Source organism: Dipodomys spectabilis, unplaced genomic scaffold, assembly GCF_019054845.1.
Source record: "Dipodomys spectabilis isolate Male_0828 unplaced genomic scaffold, ASM1905484v1 ptg000474l, whole genome shotgun sequence".
Taxonomy (NCBI): domain Eukaryota; kingdom Metazoa; phylum Chordata; class Mammalia; order Rodentia; family Heteromyidae; genus Dipodomys; species Dipodomys spectabilis.
In genome coordinates, this window is record NW_024871151.1 from 957,741 (window position 1) to 967,583 (window position 9,843).

Genomic DNA, 9,843 nt, shown 5'->3' on the forward strand with positions numbered 1-9,843 from the left:
AAGTCAGAGTGTCATAGACTTTCCTACTCTGGCTGGCTTCACCCTGTGATCTTGAGACCTAAGCTAGGGTGATGGGCGTTAGCTACTAAGTCTCTGCTAGGTTCAGAACTGTAATGACATTGTAACTACAAGTCACAAAGGGCTTGGGAAGCATATTAACCCTTTCAACATTGGACCTTTCAGAACCCTGTAGGACACAAGGTTATAATGCTAGAGTCTCAGAGGCTGGGCATATGGATCTACTAAACTTGAACTTTGAGCTCTGACTCCAATTCTGGTATACATCAGCGTTCATTTTCCAGAGAATGTTCTCTTAATTAGCAAATAGGAAAAGTACTTTAATTAACCCTCACTTTTTTCCAGTTTTGTGTCTTGAACTCAAGCCTGGGCACTGTCCCTGAGCCCTTCAGTTCAAAACAAACAGTACCACTTGAGCCACAGTGTCTTTTGATGATTCATTGAAGATGAGTCTAACAGGCTTTCCTTGCTTAGCCTTTCTTTGAATTGTGGTCTTCAGCGCTCAGTCTCCTGAGAAGCTAGTTTTCCAGGTGTGAGCCACCAGCACCTGACCTATTATTTTTGAAAGTCCTAGGGCTTGATCTTAGGGCCTAGGCACTCTATCTGAGCTTCTTTTTCTCAAGACTAGAGCTCTACCACTTGAGCCACTCCACAGCTTCTGGGTTTTCCTGAGTATGTGGCACCGAGGATTCAAACCATGGCATTCATGCATGCTGAGCGAGCTCCTTACCACTAAGTCACATTTCTTGCCCCACCCTTACAATTTTATCCCTCAACTTGCCTATCCTCAAGAAAAGGCCTCTGATCATAAATCATCTAAAGAAATCCCTATAGGAAGGTGTCCAAAGATAAAGAAGACAAAGCTCATCTGTGGGAGAGACTCTAAACATGTGAAGACTGTGACAAATGCTTCCATTTAATTATGTATCATGTTTCAACACTTAATAAAGTATAAATGAAAATGAGTCAATGTCCTAAATTATTGTGAATCACTTTATAATAGATGTAAAACATGTACTAAATATTATGTGTATAATAATACTAAATACAATAAACAATAAAGGAATAAAATAAAAAATAAAATACAAAATCAATAATAAAAATAATAATATGTAATAAACATGCATATGTAAGTATATATCATATATTACACATGTATAGAAATATTTTTTTCCATTTCAGGGCGTTCATTTGGGCCCTCAGAACTCTAGCCTGAATTTGTTTTCCTCAAAGACAGTAAGATTCACCTTCACCCATGGTGCAAAAGAGTTACCTGGAAGGTGAGATCAAATCACAGCAATTACAGAAATACTGGCCCCAGTTCCAAGACAGTGGCTTAATTTTTTAAATGAAAGCAGTTATGTTCATTCAGTTCTATACAGAACATTTAAAAAAAGCAGTGTAGAATTTTGTACAGCTTTTGACATCTTTACCTTATCCCCAAAGTGCTTCTCTGAGCACTACATTGTTTCTTTTTTGTACATTTTTATTGCAAAAATGTTGTACAGAGGGATCACAGTTACATGAGCAAGGTAATGAGTTCATTTCCTATTGAGCATTGTTGCCTCCTCTTTTGTTTTGTCCCTACCATCCCTTCCCTCCCATCTCCACAACTACTCCCCCTGCCGAGCTCAGTGACTTTTTTTTTATTTTTGGCTTGGCACAGGGTTTGAACTCAAGTAGTGGCAACTCTGCACCTTCCCTCACATTGCTACAAATTTACCAAGATCCTGAGTTCAAATCCCAGGCTAAGGAAGGAAACTGGCAGAAATTCCAAACCAGAGAGCTTTATTTCTTTTTAATTTAGTTAAATAATTAATTAATTTTTTATTTATTCTTTCTTTTACCAACTACACATCTTGAACTCAGTTCATGGCAACTCTGACTCAGCTTCCATCACCCTAGGCTGTGGTGCAGTCTCTGGACCCATAGCCGATCCTGGGATCCTAGGCCCTGAGGGTTTGCAGGAAGAAAAAAAAGTAGGATACCACAAAAAGTGGCGAGCTTCAGAGGGCTGGGGTATTATGTCTTTTTCTTTGCACAGTGGGTCTGAATGACAAGGCTGCAAGGTGGACATGACCTGCCATTGTTCATACATGCAAGGCAAGCACTCCACCACTGAGCCACTTTCTATTTTCTCATTCCTAGAAGAAGCTGCACATAAAAACAACACTGATCTTCATTTTCAGTCTGTACCTTTGAGTACGGAGGAACATCTATCCTCTGCTCTCCATCAATTACCTACTTTCCAGTTAGAATGACTTGGAATAATAAAAATGGAAAAAGAGAAAATAAATCATCATGAAAATAAACAGATGCAGAAAATTCACTGTATTTTTCTCACAAGTTCAACCATTATAAACTATTGGGGAAATACAGGGACACCTTATTCTCACTGGCACTGAAAGTCTCTAGTTAGGCAATTCTGATGAAGATGAGGAACAAAATGAAAAAGTGAGGAATCGTATCAATTGCAAGAAAAAAATTGGAGTAGGATCCAAGCAAATTTCTTCTTTGGGCTGCTGAAAATAATCGGCTTACTAGAGTGTGGTGACTACTTTCCATAAAGGCCACTCATGTGAATACTAGGGATGACAATGAATATACCCCTCTTCATCGGGAAGCCTACAGTGGACACTTAGATATTGCCCATGAGTTTGTGGCTCAAGCAGCAGATATTCATGCAATAATTGTTAATGGCTGGACACCCCTGCGCAGTGGTTACTCGTGAAATAATACCAGCGTGGCGTCTTTCTTACTTCATCATGATGCAGATACCAATGCCCAAACTAAACGCCTCTTGACTCCCTTACATCTTGCTGCTGGGAACATAGATAGCAAAGATACCCTGGATCTCCTTCTGTTGAGCAGGTCTGAAGAACAACTTGGAAGAAACTGCCTTTGATATTACCAAAAGGATAAGTATGTATCACTACCTCTTTGAAGTTGTGGAAGGCTGTACAAATTGTTCTATTCAGTTGTAATGGTTTGGTTAAGTTTCTTTTCTTTTCTCTTTTTTTTTCTTTTTCTTTTTTTTTGTTGAGTTTTATTATTTTATTGTGAAAACACCATACAGAGGGGTTAAAATTACATGGGCAAGGTAATGAATACATTTCTTATCAAGCATTGTTGCCTCCTCCTTTATTTCCCCTTCCCATACCTTCTCATCTCCCCCCACTCCCCTCCCCCCTCATTACTCCTCCTCCCCTGCCAAAGTCGTAAAGTTCGTTTTTCTACATGACGTCTTGTACATCTCATTGTTGCAATGGGTCAACCTGTATCCCTATTTAAACAATTTGTTTTTTCCCTTCCCCTCCACAAATCATACCAACATCAAATACAATGAAAGCAGGGGTTATACGGTGGGGGAGGGACATACAAAGCAACAAAGAAATCATCTTATAAATATGTTAGAAACAATCACAAGAAAGAAAAAAAAACATTTGAATCCTTATCTTGGGGTTCATTTCACCTAACATCAACTTATCTGACCACTTCTGCTTGTCTCAGACATATACTAGTTACAAATAAGGGAAACCATGGGATCTATGTTTCTTTGGGCCTGGCTTACTTCAATATAATTTTTTCCAAGTCTTTCCATTTCCTAACAAATGGGGCAATGACATTCTTTCTGAGGGAGGAATAAAATTCCATTCCATAGAATTCTATTTTCTTAATCCATTCATCTACTTAGGGGCATCAAACAAGACCATACAAAAGCTACCAAAACAACTACGTTTATTGCAGCATTATTTAGCATAGCTATCAGTTACGTTTCTTAAACATCAAAATGCCAGTCCACTCTTTGTGTCCATACAAAATATTTTCAGAATTCAAATAACAGCAATATCTTACTGTAAAAATTCCGTGGAATTTTTCCAAGTGAATTGCCTGACTTTGATGTCAAATATATTTGAGTTGTTTGTGTACATCTACAATGATTTCTGCAGAGTTTGTGATTTTTTAATCAGAAATAATTTGATCTTATCTGTTGAAATGAGTAGTACAGAAACTCAAGATATTTCTGCTTCTGGTCTGAAAAAAGTATATTTTAAAATATTCTATATTCTGTGTTTGCATAATATCCATAATCTATTTCATTCTTTCCTAGATATACTTTGCATTCAACATTGTTTTATAATATATATATTCATTAATAAATGTGTCCTTTCAGATTGTATTCCATATAGAAAATTTAAGATTATTTTTTTTCTAGGTTCTTTTTTTTTTTTTGGTCCAGTCGTAGGCCTGAACTCTGGGCCTGGACGCTGTCCCTCAGCTCTTCAGCTCAAGGCTAGTGCTCTACCACTTGAGCCACAGCACCACTTCTGACTTTTTTCTTTTTGCTTATGTGGTGCTGAGGAATCAAACCCAGGGCCTCAGGCATGCAAGGCAAGCGCTACCACTGAGCCACCTTCCCAGCCCCTTTTTCTAGGTTCTTATAGTAGTATATTTTTTTTGGATAAAATGACAATGTTAACTAATTTCAAAAGTTTTGTAAAGGTTATTCTATGTAAAGGCCTTTCTAAGGTGAAGATTTAATACACTGATGTCAAACTAATGTTTAATTCTAACACTTGCGTATATTGTTACACTTATAATTTTGTAATCAACTTTTTAATAACTGTTTTTCATTTCTGCAACTGAAGAATGAAAAACATGGAATACTTCACGAATTTTCATATTATCCTTGTGCAAGTGTCATGTTAATCTCTGCATTGTTGTAATTTGGGTATATGTGCTGCTGAAGCATGTAGTATCCTCTAAATCTAAGTAGTTAATGATGCAATCTTTATATAGGCTTATATCCTTGGGTGCCTATTTGTAGCAAGGAAACCTTATTGTTCCTAACAACACTATTGATCTTATTTCCCTAAAATAATGTATATAGTGGGAAAAAAATTATATTGTTCAGTTGATTGCTCACATTTGCATTTTTTGTCAATGACAATTTTAAGTCTTTTTCATTTTAGATTTGATCATACTTTGAAGCACTTATAGCTAGGTCCTAAGGTGATGACTTTTTCAAGTACTTATTTACGTAAATGAGTTAGCTTTGTGGAGCTAATAGATTCAAAGTAAGCCCTGCTTAAGAGCTACTTCTAAACTTCTGCAGCTAAAATTTTCCCAAATGAGGTCTTACTGGCACAAATGTCTACCCTTTATCCTTCTTCCACGTAGGAACAGACCAACCAGAATATCCTACCCTGACAGCATAGTTTGTCTTACTAGAACAAAACTAATCTTAGTTACAAGGGATCATAGAGAGATGAACAGTTCGGACAGAACTGTTCAGACTAGAAGGTATTTTATCAAAATTTAAGCGTTTATTATACCTACCATTTCAAAAGTAGCTAACGCCAAGGTGAAAAAATTCTTCATATGCATGATTTCCTGATGTCTGGCCTGTCTACCTTCCAACCAGGCAGGAACTTACACTACTGCCTTTCTATCACCAAATATTTCCATAGCTCCAGGAGAAGTTCATGTTTCTCCTCATTATTAGGCCTTAAATTGGTAATGTTTTAATCACAGTGTTTCCTCTTGCCTCCAGGCTGTAAATCTACAAATGGTAAAGCTTTAGGTCTATCTCTACCTAACTCTGAGGTACAGATAATGCAATAATACTTTAAAACAGAGTTGTCTTTGATACCCTAACCACAACAGAACAATGCAAAACATGTGCCCTTTTTATTATATTACATATAGTTATATATTTTATATTTATATGTGCTGATTTCATATTTCACACAGTGAAACTTAGTAGAATTAATTGATAATTTGACAAATAAATTGATAATTATTTATTCCAATAAAGAGAATTGGAATATAAATAATTAGGTTTAGGATACATACTAGAATATAAAAAGTATTAATGTAATGTCTTCACCATAAACTTGTGATACCTTCTAAGTGTTCTTGTTCTTCTGAATTCACATGGTAAAAAAAAATGTTGTTTTCCTCTAATCTATAAGGGATTTTACTCTGCTGCTCTGTTTATTGTTTTAACTCACTGGTTCCAAAATGTTTTTCTCCATATTTCTGAACCATTCCTATTGATTATACCCAAATTTTTCTGATATGATGTATAAAAGATATTATTCTTCTGCAAGATGTATGGGTCCTAGGATCCTATGTCCCAGTTACCTGCATCATCAGATAACAGGGTCAAGGCTTCTCAACTAGGCCCAGGCAACATGCCAACAGAAAGTAATTGAAGAGTCATGTCAATTTCTCATTTCCTATAATATTTCAGGGCCCCAATTCCTTGAGAAACAGGAATTAGCAGTAAGCAATAGTGAAATGCAAGTCAACTTAAAATGAAGGATGAGATCACAAAATCTAAGAGAAAGTACTGCAATTCAAACTTTCAATTTACAGATGACCAGCCCATATGAGTGAACAAAATCACAAAGTGTCACAAGATTATTTTTAATACCCCTCCCCTAATGATTAATGAAAGATTTCAGTCCAGTGTAAGTGGGCCAGACAAATAGCTTGTGGAAGGATAGATCCACAATTGGTCTATCAAGGCCAGGAAAACTTGACTTAGAAGTCAAATGTAATTCAGAAAAAAACATTAATTGAAAAGATCCTTAGTGCTTAATAACACCGTGAGATGTACAAGTTGTCATGTCGAAAACAAACTTTACAACTTTGGTGCTGGGGGCGGAGGAGGGAAGGGGAGGATCGGGTCGGGGGGCAGGGGGAGGATGCCACGGGATGGGAAGGGGAAACAAAGGAGGAGGCAACAATGCTTGATAAGAAGTGTACTCATTACCTTGCCCATGTAATTTTAATCCCTCTGAACAGTATTTTCACAATTAAAAAAAACACTGGTACTTCAGTAAAACTTGGTTCTGTGGTATAAAAATGTTGCCATTCTCAAAATATTTAATCTCCTGAAAGTGTATTCTTTTTCTTTTTCTTTTTTTTTTACATTTCTTTTTTTTTGGGTCCGGTTGTGGGGCCTGAACTCTGGGCCTGGGCGCTGTCCCTCAGCTCTTCAGCTCAAGGCTAGAGCTCTACCACTTAAGCCACAACACCACTTCCGGCTTTTTTTCATTTTGCTTATGTGGTGCTGAGGAATCAAACCCAGGGCCTCAGGCATGCAAGGCAAGCGCTCTACCACTGAGCCATCTTCCCAGCCCCAAGTGTATTCTTTTTCAAATAATCTTTGAAAAATCAAATTTGCTAGTGGCTCACGCATGTAATCCTAAATACTCAGGAGGCTGAGATCTGAGGATCACGGTTCAAAGCCAGCCCGGGCAGGAAAGTCCGTTAGACTCTTATCTCCAATAAACCACTCGAATATCAGAGGTGGCACTGTGGCTCAAGTGGTAGAGTGCTCGCCTTGAGCTCAAGAGCACAGGGACAGTGCCCAAGCCCAGAGTTCAAGCCCCACGACCTTCCAAAAAAAATTCACATTCGCCAAAATAACATTTGACAAATAGATGATACTTAGTGGCAATAGAGTTACAATAGAGTTGATTTGTTTACCCAGCACTAATGCCAATCAGGTTCAACCATTCATTAAACTGTAGAAATAGTGCCACCCACCATTTGTGTTGTTCATTAGATGCCTTCCAAAATTTGTTAAATATATCAGCCTCCCATATTTCAAACCCAAACGTTAGCTAATAAGGTAAATTTCATCATTTAATAAGGTACATTTTAAAAAGTCACAAATAGTTGCCTTATAATATGTTATTTTATGTTTTCCCTATCTGTCTAACATAGTAAATCTTGAATATGAGTACTCATCAGAGATATGACAAACATAAAATCTGTCATCTATTTCTATCATATTCCTCTATAATAGTACATTTTAATTTTCTTTTTTCAAAATTTAAATGTAGTAGAAAATATTATCCCATGTAAAATAATGTGATCACACACCATTGTACAAAGCCATTTATAAAAATTGGTAGTTTGGAATACATTCTAAACCATTTTTAAACTTTCTTGTTGACTAAAGATTAATCTTCCAAATGGATGAGAATTAAATCATGTCTAGGTGCTTCACGCCTCCAGTCTTGCAAATTATTATTGCAGATGAATGAATTATGGAAATATAAGCTGACATAAGTTCAAGTATATGCAGGATTGAAACTCCATGGAATGTATATAAACCTTTCAAACTTTTAACAGACAGTATAACAGAATGACTATCAGGAAGTTGAAACCAGAATGGAATAATAGTAAATACATAGAATGAATGAAAAATAGAACAAGGGGCAAGTACAGCTAGAATATCAATGTACACATGTGATAAAGAAAGTGGTTAATCTGAAATAAATCTTGGAGAAGGAGTTGGTTGACAATGATGGAAGGAGTGAATCTGATCCAGGAGCATTGGACAATTAGATGGACATATTTAATTGTAACACACTTGCACAACCTTTTGAAATTCAGTGAAAAAACACACAAAAATTACAAGCAAACAGCAATCTCTAGAAAGTATGAATATGACCTCTCAAAATTTTAAGCAGTTAATGAAGGGCAGTCTTGGGAAAAGCAAACAAAACTATTCAAAGAGGGCATTTGAGGTAGGGGAGAAATTCGAACAGATTTAAATAGATTGTCTCAGGTTATAAATCAACTATATCTGCTTCAAATGTTATCTTCCTTCTGTGAGTTCTCTCTGACTGAACTGGATACTCCAGTCCTGAGCCACACTTGATAGCTTGTGAAGATAGAATGGAAGAGAAAAATATCACGAACTCATTACTCCGCTGGAGAGAAAACAATCCTCTAAGTTTTCTTTCATCTCTCTTCACTACTCTTTCTTCATACTTTTAAGTCAGTTGATTTTGAGTTATATATTTCCTTCTTTGTTCTGGAAAAGTAATTGGTGAAAGTAATTCACTAAATATTATTTGCCATTTTTTTTAATCATGCTGTTTACTTGTTCAAGGGAGACCATTAAACTTCACCCCTGCACTTGGTTGCCATAAAAACCCAACATTGATGTTAATCAGGACAAACTCTAATGTAAAACTTTGTCTCCAAAAAAATCAGTCCAAGAAACTGTGATCACAAATATTTGGATATCTGTTTTTCTTTTTTCTTTTACCTTGAAAGTCTTCTTGTGTTGGGCTAGGAAGGTGTCTCAGTGGTGGAGAACTTGCCTTGTATGCCTGAGGCCCTGAGTTTGATTCCTCAGCACCACATAAGCAAAAAGAAAAAAAGCCGGAAGTGGCGCTGTGGCTCAAGTGGTAGAGTGCTAGCCTTCAGCTGAAGAGCTGAGGGACAGCACCCAAGCCCAGAGTTCAGGTCCCACGACCGGACCCCCCCCCCCAAAAAAAAAGAAAGTCTTCTTGTGTTTAAAGTGCCCACAAACATAAGTACTCCACCACTTTTTGGTTCAATCACTTCTAACCTCAAAGATATATTTTGCTAACAAGATGCTTAGAGGAAACCGCAGAATACTCCAATTTATCTTCTTTCTTAAGACTCTCCTTAGATACCATATCAGGAACAGTGAAGTTATTCTTTGCAAAATTATTTCAATAGATTATTTTTCTCTTAGTCTTGCATTTGCTCAACAAGATGTATGGAAGAGAATAAAGTTAAATCATCCATACCTTGGATGACAGTGTCTGTTACAAAGGACAATGCTTCTATGTCCTACTTCTATGTCCTCATCTTAGCTCTTGCCTGATTTCCAATTAATCACAGCTTCTTGGCTTCAAGTCTAGTGAAGCTGAAGGACTATAAGGCCTCCCCCACTGCTACATCTTCATGGTTTCTCCTTTAAAACTCTTTGCAGTTGCCTCGTTTGGATGTGGGATTTATTTTCATGTCTTCATTCAATCAGTTCTG

General features: G+C 36.9%; 1 pseudogene; it reads right to left on the reverse strand.

The window, feature by feature from the left end:
* Positions 1-4,671: 4,671 nt before the first annotated feature.
* On the reverse strand, positions 4,672-4,771 carry LOC122098316 (annotated as a pseudogene).
* Positions 4,772-9,843: the final 5,072 nt, after the last annotated feature.